Source organism: Photinus pyralis, unplaced genomic scaffold, assembly GCF_008802855.1.
Source record: "Photinus pyralis isolate 1611_PpyrPB1 unplaced genomic scaffold, Ppyr1.3 Ppyr1.4_LG1, whole genome shotgun sequence".
Lineage (NCBI taxonomy): Eukaryota > Metazoa > Arthropoda > Insecta > Coleoptera > Lampyridae > Photinus > Photinus pyralis.
In genome coordinates this window covers 16,635,996-16,650,005 of record NW_022170249.1, presented here as the reverse complement: position 1 = coordinate 16,650,005, position 14,010 = coordinate 16,635,996, and positions in this window count along the sequence as shown.

The window sequence follows — 14,010 nt, the reverse complement described above, 5'->3', positions numbered from 1 at the left end:
ATAACACAAAATTAACTAGCATTTAAAAAATAATGTTTACGTCAACTTTAATCTCAAACAAAAAAATCTAGTTGTGTACTTATTATTAATTTAAAAAAACTCGGAAAAAGTTATAACATACAACCATATTTAGTTAAAAAATGCTATATATTTTATATTTATGCAATTAACGCTTATGTTGTGAAATTAAATTATTTTAATAAAAACTTTTACCTTAACTTTTTGTTCACACATTAAACACGATATAAGGCAACTTAAAAGGCCATCACCATCTTCGACACAGCGGAACTCATCAAACTTAATTTTGTTATGAAATGTTTGTTCTTCACTCTTACCATTGACTAATACTCCCCCCATAGACAGCTACTTCAAACATAATAACGTCGTCAGTAAAATTTATTATTGATATAAGTAACAGGTGTCGCCGCGATACAATTATTCTTTTAGATACCACAACTAAAGTTGCCCAATGCAACATAGAACCTAATTGTATATTATTATTTTGAAGGTCAACTTATTTCTTCGGCGCGTTATCTCAATAGGTATCATATGTCGGTGTTTGCAAGTCGAGTGATGTGCAGTCGGTAAATAAAACAAGTGAAAGAAATTTATGCATTTTTATTTCATTCATGGCGTAAAATTGTTAATTTGCCGGGTCTTTTCATACGTTTCTTCCTATCTGCTTCCATCCGAATTTCTCTAGATTTCCACAGAGTTTTCTTGTGCAAAAACAATAAAATTGCAAATTGCACAATAAAATTTCTGTGGACCTGGCATTTATTATTCAAGTTCCACGACGGGTACTTTTTAGCAATAATATCTACCACTACAGTTTCCAGTGTTTTTAAAACTGATGAACCACTCCAGTATGCTTCATAATTATGTTTGAGGACGCAAAACAAAGTGGTAAATACCTAAAAGTACAATATTAATTTTTGATGTACGAGTATTATAATAATGTACAGATCTACCTCTGTGGTGAGTTGCGAAGGTATGATCAGACGATTTTCAGCTAGTCCTCGGTATTTCTTACGGAAAATTAACTCGGAATCGCTGTTCATATTACCACTTTCCTCATAGCAAACCAAATACTTTTTGCAATCACCACAGGAGTATTTTCTAAACAGTTTTCTTAAGATGTATCCCACGGTATACTTCGTGGCACACCTCTCCAGTGATACTTCAGCAATCTCCCATGATTTTATTGTCACATCATGGGCCACGGTAGTTGGGTTCTTATTCTCTTTAATTTTTTCATTAGTCACGTTAAATTGTATATTTTCACATTCGTTAAATTCCTCACAATTAGTCCCCTCGGTAGAAATTTTCAAATTGTGATTTATGATGGCGCGTAAATTTAGGCGTACCATTCGGGCGGTAGGGTTTCTTTCATAACCACAGCGCTTTCGGATAAACCCGAACAAGTGTTCAAGAGGATCTTGATTTAATCTTCTTGTGGGAAGATGAGTTACATGTTCTTCCTTCAAGTCGCTGTATAATGACAAAATACCTTGTATGGTATCGTGAAGGCCGCTGAAACAAGGTGGACGTTTACCTTCACACGTTTTCCAGGACGACACCCATTCCATACTATCCCTTAGCAGATTTTCTATTTTACTATTTTTTTTGCTAATTGCGCGACAATAAGGCTTCTGTTGAAGTTTTGCCGTTCTTGAATTCAACGCATCAAATAAACAATCAAGTTTTTCAATAAATATTGCCGTATTAAGTGCGTTCTTATGTAGGACCTTTTTTGTTATGGCGGTTTTAATTGCGGCTGCTAGAGAATTACTGAAAACCTGAACAGCCAACTTAACCCTCATTTTTTGCCATGGATTGGGTCTTATGTGTGCTCTAGTTAATCTAGGCGCCGATCTACATGCTTCACTTCTGGTATCTGCATTATACAGTGCTTCAACGTCGTACCATGATACTATGGAATTATCAATTTCGAAGTTATGAACTATCAACTGATTCCGAATCGATTTCATCAGATGTGGAACATCATAAAGCGCATAATATTTGCGGTCATTGTGGAAAAAAAATGGCTGCTTATTTTTAACTCCCAAACATTTTAGGGCAGACCGATTATTGGTACCCTACAATATGAAAGACAGATATAAATAGGCATCAAAGTGAACATAGTCTTTTGATTTAACCTTCCTAGCACCAGGTTCAGAGGTAATAATTTGCTTATAGTATTGTCATGTCTTAAACTCTCGCTTAAACTATATTTTAGCAAAGAGTACCCAACTCTTCAATTTTAGTAATCCACATATTAATCATCGCTAACCCTGTCGCTAACTCCCCCTTTTTGCCAAACCCCTTAAACTATATATTAGAGCTTAAGGTGAGCAAAATTTGGTTCAGATAAATTGAGTAATTATTGTTAGAGGGTTTGGAACATTATTTCAACCCTGAAAAACAACAATAAGGTTAAATTAAAAAAAAACTATTGAGCTTAATAAAATTAATAATGTCGAATCCGGTACCGGGAAGGTGCTTTACAGAGACCATTCTTATTTTAGGTAAAAATTGTAAACAAATATGTATATGAACTGGTAATGTTCACGTCACTTTTACGGTGCCGTGGATTTAGTACACAAACTTGCAGAAAAATTTCTTTATACCTATACAAAATGTATTAAATTTTTGTGACCTACTTACCTGATCGCACACGGTCGCTTTAACTTTCAAACCACAAATATACAATTCTTCCAGGCATTTTTGGATTAATTCAGACAAAATGTTGGCTTTGACGACACCGTTAGATATGAAATATGCAACAGGAGTTTTCCAATGTGCATACACGCTCTGTAAATAAAATACTAGCACGTGGTCTCCCAGCTTATTGGAACGACCGAGATATCCAAAATCTTGGAAACCTAGGTAAAAGCCAGAGTTAAATATCTTCAATTGTATTTTTATTCGCAAATTACCTTCAATTAGGTCCTTAGATTTATTATAATCCAAATTTCTTTTAATGGACATTTCGTCAAACGACAATATGCAAATCTTTTGCATTTCATTCATTTGACGTGCTGCCATACGTATGTTCCTAAACACTTCGCTTGAAAATCCGGCATTAAAATCGAACACTTGCATCCATTTTTTAATTGTACTTACTCCTGGCAGTATAACGTTATATTTTTTTAAAGTTTTATAAGCGGCCGGCGATGTGTAATAAACGGACATCGCTATTTGCTTTACACTAACTGGCCACTTTTTTATTTTTTTTTTGCCCATCTGCACCTGTACAAAGTCAGGAACTTCCTTCCAACTCCTCTTCATTGCTTCCAATCGTCGCTTTACATAGCATAACTCCTTCGATTTTTGTCGTAATTTTTTATTTGTTTTCCGAAATCGTTCAGCTAACTTCTTAGTTGAATTTGCCAGGTTTTCGAATTCAAAAAGACGCTTGCGTTTTATTTTACTGGGTCGTTCTGTTGGATGTTCATTTTTAATGGGAGAGCAATAAAAGTTTTCTAATTTACTCGAGTTCTTATTTGAGTTTCCATTATCAGGTTCGCATAAATGATTTTTATACAGAATGTTGACGTTCTCGATATTTATCAAACGGCGTTGTTGATGTACCTTGGCCGAGTATGTACGGAGAGGGATATTTAATTTTGGAGTAAAGTCATCGGTCCAAATCCCAGACTGTGGTTGTAAATGTGGTAGATTCGCATCTTCGCAAGACGATTTGGGATTTGGGTGTGTTTTAGATTCAAATATTTCTTTGTACGGTATCGGAACTGCATTATGTATCAATCGGTGTTTCGATTCATTTACAAAGCTATTTCTTGAAAAATGTTCTTCACACAAAAATTTCGATTTTAATTCCCCTGGTTCAAAGTTCAACAGTTCTGGGTTTCCTATAAACACATTAAGTCTTGAATTTTGTAGTTATTTCAGAAATTATAGTATCCCGCCAACTTCAGAGAATCACGGACTTTTTCATAAATGAAGTTTATCATGCAGAAATTAAGCCGTAATTATGCGCCTTTTAGAACCGTTAAAATAACATTTTGTATACTTACCGTGAGAGAAAATTAGTTATTTCAAAACTACACGCGATATCAACTCACGTAGAGCGGCGAATATTTCTTATATAAAAATCGTTTATGAAAAAGTTCGCCACTGCGTGAAGTTGGCCGAGTACAATAATTTTTGAAACAATTAATTTTTTATAAGGGTGGAACATTTTATTTAGACGAATAAAACTTAATTTTTTAAAAATGGCCAATACCATTGAATAAGTAATCATAGGACTTATTCAATGCCAATACGGAATACCAAAAAAACTCCCGCGGTTCCAATAAAAGGAAAGAAAATATATCGTTGTCGGGCGTTTTAGCTCACCTGTGCTTAATTTCCACTTTTCACATCTTTCAGTGTCTTTATATGGGAACGAATACATTTTGACATTTTTATTTTTATATTTGCTGTTTCCACATTTAGCATATACACATTTATTTCCTGACATTGTAATTCAAATCAGTCACAACGAAATAGCATACAGCTGGTTGAAAGATTGAGACTAAACTAGGAATAGAGTTCAAGAGAAATTTATAATTTCGCAAAATAAAAAAAAGTCCGCCTTTAAAATAATAAAAAAGAAGCCGACAAATACTGCCGACAATAAATCTCTAATTCGCGATTATCTTATCTCTTCCATACAGTCAATGTATAGCTTATTGTGTTAATCAAAGACCTACCGTTTTACGTATTCGACAAAGAAGTAAAATTTAAATTCTCAACGTGTGCCTAGTATTATACACAATTTATTCGTCATTGGCGCACTCTGGTGCTTATATCAAAAAACACCATTTTATTTGTCTACATTGATGAGCTGTCTATGGGGGAATATTAGTCAATGCTGCAACCTAATGGCCCCTTTAAATAACCACAGTTATCAACCGATAAAACACAGCTTTGGCGTAGTACATTTTACGATAGGCCAACGCCCCCACTGAGAAAGTTTCCTGTTCGAACCAACGAAATATTCCAGTTCCATTTGCCTTCTATTTGTAAGAAACCTTTCAACAATTTTCATGAAATTTTTCGTGAAATTATAAGACAATCTGCAATTATTATTAACGACCTAGTTCGTTCATAACTTGGACGACCTATTGCCACCGGTACAAAAACATCCATCACAAATACCCCTGTATATATAACTGTCATTAGACCCTGTATATTTAAATGACCCAGCCAACCACAGTACAAAAAATTCAAATTCCCCGCCCAAATTCAAAACAACACCGTAGTTGGCCATGATTTTATCAAAACGGTTATTTTTCAGTGATTTTAACAAACATATCACTTAACATAGTTATTTGTATAAATATAATGGAAATTTTTCATTTTTATCAAAAAACGATCATTAAATTGAGCTCTTAAAATTGCAATTCTTGCACTATTTAATTGTTTCTCCTAATTTCAACCCCATACGAAGCATCGGAAAAATGAATTAATTTTTTTTATTCAGAAGATATTTTTTTTCTATTTAAAGCGATTCAATTCATTATAGAACTGATATTTTTGAGATTTTTCTAACATCATTTTGCCCAATGTTTCCTTTACCATGGCAATATTTTCATTTTAATAGAACCATTATTGTCCCTCTAATGTTGTAAGAAGTAACTGTGCTCTTTCCAATTAAACTCTGGGAGCATTTTTACAATTCTTTTGGCGCCATAATTTTTTACCTTAAAGATTAAATTTTTTTTCGTTGACAGGTAAATCATTATTAACAATGATAACACAAAACTGATTACGGTTATTATGAGCAACGTCAACACTTTGTTTCGAAGCCTAAGTAAACATAAACATAAAATCAAATTCCAAGTTTTAAATATTTTCATGTGATAACATTCTATTAATCATTGTGTTCAGTATCCCATTACGATAAGAATATTTTTGTATGATAAATGTTGGTTATATCAAATTTCCTAAAATTAGATGTACTTACAACAAAAGGTGTGTAACAAATAATTATTTTTTTATATTTTGCTAAACTAATGAACCATATAACATAGCAACGAAATTCATCCTTTATCAAACCTAGATGATTCACAATCTGAATATTTCACAAATGTCATGGAATACGCTCAAAACTCGATTCCTAGAAATTGATATAATGTGTTTAGATGTTTTATCCACCAAATTTAGTGCAGCAGTACTTGTAGAAATGCACGTTATCCGTATAATACACCAACTGACGTCTTGATATCTACATAATGTGTTGTATGCCTCATGAAATTAATAATGATTTTGAGATTTTTTGGTCAATCCAATTTGGCTCATCTATGAACGTATTGAAGCAACAAACCTGAATTATCTTTTGTAGAAAACAAAATTCTGATCCATTCTCCAGGTATGGTGTTACAACTTACAATTTCCTACAGTAGTAAAACGCACTTACTGATGCACAAGACTAAAAGTCGCTGATGGAAATAATGTGCAAAAACCTATCTAATAAATTTGTCCATTCATATAAGAGCACGAATATTAAACGCCTGCGGTACAACAGAGCAATAAACCGAGCGAATTTAATGTGTCCCAGAAAATCGCAATGAAACCCTTTATTCTAAATTATTCCAAATCAATAACGTGGTCGTCAAAGAGACTGCCGTGACGAAAAGGCCAGACTCTTTTCCGAAAGGCGAGGCATACCAATTATTTTATTTATCGAATATTGCCTATACAAAAAAATTTAATTAAGAAGTTTTTTTTCCAGTAAAACTGAGCAAGTAAACATTCTTTTCGGATGAGATCAAAATATTTCCACGGCTGAAAGGAGTCTCGTTCGTATCGTATAAGTTATATAATCCTAAGAGAAAATCGATCCTTAAAGATGAACAAACAAGGCGTTGCGCGGCAGATATAACCGTCTGTTTGTGCCCGACACCTGACATTTTATTTAATCATAAACACAAATAATTTAATATACGATCATTCTCATTATCAAATGGGTGTTAATTGAAACTTAAAGTGACCGGTTTGAGTTTGAACTGTATTGTTACGTTACTCTCCTATTGTGGGTGAACCCGGTCCATGTTATAATAACACCCTGTACCGTTTTCTAAGACACCTTTCTCTCCCATAGCTCCTAAGCTTCAAGTATTTGAAGAAATTTGTTTATGAAATTTGATTTTAGATGGATTAAAAAAAGGCCATCGACACTTAGGTACATTATCGACGTTCCTCCCACCCTTTTCGTTAATTATTTAATAATTAAAATGTAGTAACGAACATCAAATTTAATCTGTTTCAAAATTAGATGAATTTAAAAAAGCAACGGAAGACACCTAATATTTTGGAAAGGTGATTCTTCGTCTAGGAATGCACAGGGAAATACCAATTCAAAGCCTCACATTTAGTGTTCCGCAGATCACGAACGATTTTGAGAAAAATTAAATTCTGGTGGCACGTTTTCAAATTTCAAATCTACTTCTACGTTCTTTAATTTACGTACCTAAAGATAATTGCAGAACATATAAAAAGACCTCCCACTATAAACACTCAAAACGTTTAATTTAGATTTCCACTTGGTATGACTCGTCATATGAAAGTGAACTCACACAATATCGCAAACTAAAAATACCTCACAATGAGGCAGAAGTAGCTTTTGATCGGTAATGTGTTGTGCTAACGAAAGAATAATTACACTTTTTTCAAAAGCCCATAACAAAGAATTATTTGCGTAAATACAAAATAAAACAGTTGACAACTTTGAAAAAATATCGGCAACGTAAAGAAAGGACCTATATTAAAATTTAGAAAAAAAGTCGTTTTGTTTCATTTTTTAACGCATTAAAAAACACAGTTTATGCGTGTCCGTCTCAGGATTTGAGATCTCAGCACTCAGCAAATCAATCCAAAATTCAAAATGTTATTTTTGGGGTGTTTGGGAATAAGTTCTCAAAGGAAAATGTTTGTCCACCACCCAATTTTTGTACGAAAATGAATTATTTTAGAATTTTCTATTGTATTTGGAGTAATGGATCAATAGGACAAAAAAAGTGCAATAGTAATGAACAGATTTCATATGGACTATCCGAGAACATTAGTGAGACTACAGAATATGTAACAAATTCATTAGGATAAAGTTCAGAAATTCAATGACCAATTTGAAAAGGACGTAAGGCGATCTGTGGATCAGTCGGAAGGTAGTTTTGTATTTGAAGATAGTTTTCTGAAACTGAAAACGCATAATAGGGATTTCAATGTAAAATTCATAGCATGCGATTACTGGCTCCCAAATTATTTTAGAGCAAAAATGTATTAAGGTTTTTTGTAGAAATTTTACGCCAATCCAATCGTATTAGTTTTCAATTTTTTTCATGTAAAGACGGATAAATGGAAAAATAAAACCCGCATCTTTTTCAATAATCTGCGATGCCATGGAATTTTCTAAAACAAAAAGATATCCAGTTATCAATTGGCAGCAGTTCGAAATGGATTTTATGATCGATTTGGTTACTGTCTTGCAGTTAATGGTGACTTATTCGAACATTTATTGTAAATTGTTATATTAGGAAACCGTTTTTAGTAATTTGGTCTTTCTTTATGTTGAATTCGCTGTTCTAAATATAATACTTTTTGATAGAATTTGATTTGTTTTATAGCAGACATTCCATGGCATGACGGATATTGGCGTAGTTTTTGTATTATAAAATTCCATGGCATCACAGATTATTGAAATAGATGGGGGTTTTATTTTTCCAATTTTCCGTCTTTATTATGCAAAAAATAATACGGTTGATTGACCGTTTTGACGTTTTACAAATGTTGGTTTTGAATTTGTATTTTGTTCAATATACGAACATTTACATATATACCGCTTCATAGCGAACGTGCACGAAAGTATGTAGGGAAATAAAACAACGCGTGCATTTTCTGGAGTATTATATCTCCAAACGAGTTGTCGAAGGAGAGTACAAGCTGGACGCGACATATTTATTGGTGAAGTCGAAGCAATATCTTGAAAATACTCACCAAAGCAAAAAGCGATCAAAAACAAATGACTGAAAGACGGTTTAATCATTGTGATAGAGAATTTTTACTCCAGTCACAAATCTGAAGCATAAAAAAGAGGTGTATTTGTGCGGTATCATGATGCATAAGAGCAGCATGAAAGGAGAATATTGACTACCAAATTAGCAATTATTTATAAATAAAGGTCAAGTGTTACCCAAATCGATATCCTTTATTTAGAAAAGTGAACCTCAACTACACTGCCATGAAAACCATTTTAGACGTGAACATACGAGCAGGGAATGATCACCGACTATAGCATTAATTTAGATGAAAGTTACAATGTCAACGTTCAAAGACAATGCTGTTCAGTGCTACACATTTTGAATGTTTTGAATGGGTTATTCAGAGATAGGCGACAAGTATAAACTCACATAACAAACAGCCGACTTTTTTCCATAATGCAGACAACGTCAGATTCAATTCCACCTCTTATATTATTAATATATGCACCCCCAACGTGATCAATACAAAGTCCATAAATTTCAGGTGAAATTCTACTAAATTTATATTTAGCTTGCACAAGGTTTGACTTGGTTGGAATAATGGCTCTCTCGCATTTTTCTTCAAAGCATGGTAAAATCATTACGAAGTGAAAACCCGGGAGAGTGCCCCTAATAAGAATTTATTTTGATTTAACTTTCTCAATGGGGTATTAAATACAACACGAGAAAGGAACAAAAGATAATTTGATAATAAAGGCGGTCGTATTACACTCTCATCTAATTTGTTAAGTAAACGTTACGAACAAATGAGCAAAAAAGGGCGTTATGTTACACTTACACAACACCTTCAGTTTCATAAGAACGCATCGGGCTTTTCGGCTTACTATATAGACCGAATTCAATTAGTTTGTGATCTGGAACGTCTTTAATAGCTTCCAGAAATAGAATAAATTGGTTCGAACACGCAATGTTGTATGTTCAAAAACACTACATTCGTCAGTACTGGGAGAGTTGGCTTCACCTAATTGAAATGATTTTGAGTCATTAATAGAATTTTGGAGATTCGACACACCATGCAAATTTATTATTTGCAAAATTGTTCGAAACATTGCATAATGCATAATATTCTGAAATCGGGATCTGCTAAAGAAGTCTTTTAGTTTTTCCTGGTTAATCGTATGCAACTTCTTTTAGAGATAGTAAGTAAATTGGAATCGATGTTCGAGTCTAGACTGAGCCTAGCGTGTGGTAAAATCAGTCTAAACCGTGACTGGCCTTCAATTATACTCGAAAAATTAAAGAGCAACACGCGCCGTTCCCATTAAACTGTGACATATAAAACAAAATCTTATCCAATTCAAGACCAAATGATTAAAAATAAAATAGTAAAAGAGCGGCCAATCACAAAACATGCATCACTTGTTTAAAGCCGGTTACAGACACACAAACATTCCTTGAGATATGTACTGTACGCGCGTACATGTTTTGTGTCTGTAACCGACTTAAGATTGCAATAGTATATTGAAAGACAAGTGTTACAATGCGACCTATTGTAATACGACTATCTTGTGGCACGAGTGGCGACGCGAAGCGTAGCCACGAGTGTCCGCAAGATAGGAGTATTACAATAAAGTATTGTATTGTAACACGCGTTTTTCATACTATTTTTTCTATTTCGGTGCTTTAATTTAATTAAAAAAATCATTATCAGAAACTATAGGGAACATTAGAACTAACATTTTTTATGTTGGGAACACTTTTTATACCGTTAAGTTTTAGGTTGGCAGCGTAGTAAGACTGACATTTTGAAGTTCAAATATGGAAGTACCCAACGAAGTACCTACTTGTACTAACTAGTAACTGCCAACTTAAGAGATGAGTTACCAAAAAAAACGACTATAATCACTGTCTTTGTACAACTGACCGAAAACAGTTGTACAAAATCATCATTGTGACACCGAAATAGAAAAAAATTATTACATAATAGCTTTTGAACCTCCTCCATATTTCCGTTGTGAGTATCAACACCAAGGCCCTAGGTTCATACTGAAAAAAGAAAAGCACCGTCAACTACTACCAGAACACAAATTCATGCACGCCCGTTAGTTTACAGATGCACAGACAGAATCCAAGCCCAGATCTCAATATAAGAAAGAAACATTAGGCAATTAATTGCTAAGCTTGCTTTAGAACAAGATAATGAGATGATACTTAACTCCAGAGTTCCACAAACTATGCCGCACATTCATTGCAAAGATCTACTAACCAAACCTCATATCACAAACATACTCTTCCACCACCATTTTTTACATAAGGTAGTCAGATGTGCACTCAAAGACAAAATTAATAATACGAATTCCTGAACAATTTATGTTATTGCGAAATATGACCCAGTAAACAGGTTCACAACTCGCGGGTGCTAATCGGAACGGAAATATAAAATGGAATACGATGCAGTTGAGGGGTATGTGAACATTACCTTTGTCCGTAACTGTACCTACCCAAGTTTATAAACCAAATAAAAGGTTGAGATTACTTCATTTTGTTTAATTAAAGAGATTAAAAATAGAAATGGTTTGAAAACGCCGGTTTATTATATATTGTTGTTAAGGAGAAGAAGTCTTCAAACGAACAATGCTGCTAATTAACAAATTAAATAGTAAGAACACTTCTCCTAGCTGGATATTAGTATTTGAAGATGTTCGTGTTTTATCTTTTTAGTTAGGTACCACCATTGTACGTTCTACGTTTGGCACGCGCGTTACAAGTAAAAATTATCATTCTGCATGCCAAACAGACAGGCAAAGGAAAAGGGCTTATTTGTCCCCTAGTGACTCGATTATATTGTACCCAGTCAAAACACATTATCCGAAAACATATAATTACGTACAGCCGACTAAAAGTGTGTAATTACAATCATTAGTGACGATTTATAATAGGTAATAATCCTTCCATTTAAATTAACATTTGAATTTCATATTATCTAACGCTAGGCCTCTTACTTAGGATGGTAAATTGCAAACCAATATAACAAACATTAATGCTGAGGAAAAATTTTCGGATTTTCTAGGATATTTGGAACAAGCTTTTGAGCAAATGCGTTAACATTTGTCAAGAGGAAACTCAGTTTTCAAATATTACAAGATTCGCCCCTTGAAAGTTGCAACTTCTGACAATAATCAATTTGGCTAACTCTATCACAAAAAGCTGGTGTGCACATATATTAGCAACTACTGGGACATTACCATTTCTCTAAGGTAATTAGTGATTACTATATTTTATATCTTTCTTTTATATGGGTGCTTTTTTTCACTTCCACTATAGGTACTATAGGAATCTCGTAAACCGTAAGAGATAGAAAGTCGGTTAATTGAGCAAAGTTATGCAACATTTTAGGCTGATTAATTATCCTATTCATAATTTCTTGTAGCTCTACAAATAGCGAAATTATGACCAAAAAAATGTCATTTACAAAAATGCGCAACTTTCTTATTTCTTAATGGACAGATTTTGATGTCACTCGTATATAAATCTTGAATTTTTGCTTTGAAGTTTACAATGTATCTTTTATGGCAATAATTCCATGGCCGTTTTGACGGCGACTATGCTAGACAATAAACGAATTTGGTTTCAATTACAATTGGCCATGGAATTATTGCCATAAGAGATACATTGTAAACTTCAAAGCAAAAATTCAAGATTAATTTACAAATAAAATACGAAATATTTGGTATCGACGATTTTGCAATTTTTTTCTCTATCGAGTGATATCAAAATCCAATATGGCGTCCATAAGAAAGTTGATGTGATTTACTCGAAACCCGCAAGTCATAAAAAAAGTTTATTTTAGCACTATCAAAAAGCTGAGTAAAAATCACTACGGGTTAAGACTAAGTGTTAATAGTTATTTATATAACAAGAGCGCGAAGTTCAATTTCGCGCATTGAGACTGAAGGTATTTTGACGAGGCGAAGCCGAGTTAAAATATCAGTCGAATGCGCGAAATAACTTCGCGCTAGCGTTATATACAATATTTTTTCTACAACAACCGATTGTTAATTAAATTTGCCGTTTCAGTTCAACTTTGTCACGTGCGCGAAATACTTTTTTTCACTGTTGACGATTTCGCGCACGTTGTCAAGAGCAACCTTACTTATTAATTAACCGTTTAAAAATCTAGTACTTCGCGTTTCGAAATCCGTCAGAAAATGACAGGTTTTTATGACAGTTGTAGAAAAAAGTATTTTTAGATACCTTTGAAAATAAATGAACGCCAGCGCATTTTTCGTTTTTTTGTAATAAAAGTCGATATTTATCGAATTACGTATATCTTTGTAAGGAGGATGTTGGTCCTGAATCGATTGGAAAATGGGGAAATGTCCAACTTATATTTATTTAGTAAGGTATGAGCAACAAAATTTTGATTGAGAGAAGGAAATTTTAGCTCACCTCTAATATTTGACAGCTTGTGGAAGTTATCAGTGAGTTGATTCTGTGATTAAATACAGTTTTGGACACAATAATAGAAGTGTTGGTCGGCGCGATTAGTGAGGTTCCAGCTGGATTCCATTTTTTGTCAAGTAACCTTCCAGGGTGTCGAAATTGGTAAATGAAAACTGTAGGTATACCACACCACCTATTCTATAAGCACTCAACGATGACCCATCTTGTGATATCGCTTATGTCACTAGATACGTTTTTGTGTATTACTTAAGCAATAAAACCACAAGACAAACACTACAAGTATAAAACGTCAAAGTGTTAAATACGATTAAATAAATCATTATAAAAAAAAAAACAAATTACCTGGATACGTTCTGTTTTAATTACGAATAAATTAACTAAAATACCTAACAACGGTTGTAAATTATGCAGATTTAGAGTGTTTACGTACTCAAGTTCAAATTTTGGGGATTTTTCTAGTGGTAAACTGATCAATCAAATCAAAATAACCATCCGATCGATTGCCAAAGATGTCGTTTCAGAACTGGGCATAAATAATAGGGAGAAAATAGAAAACTAC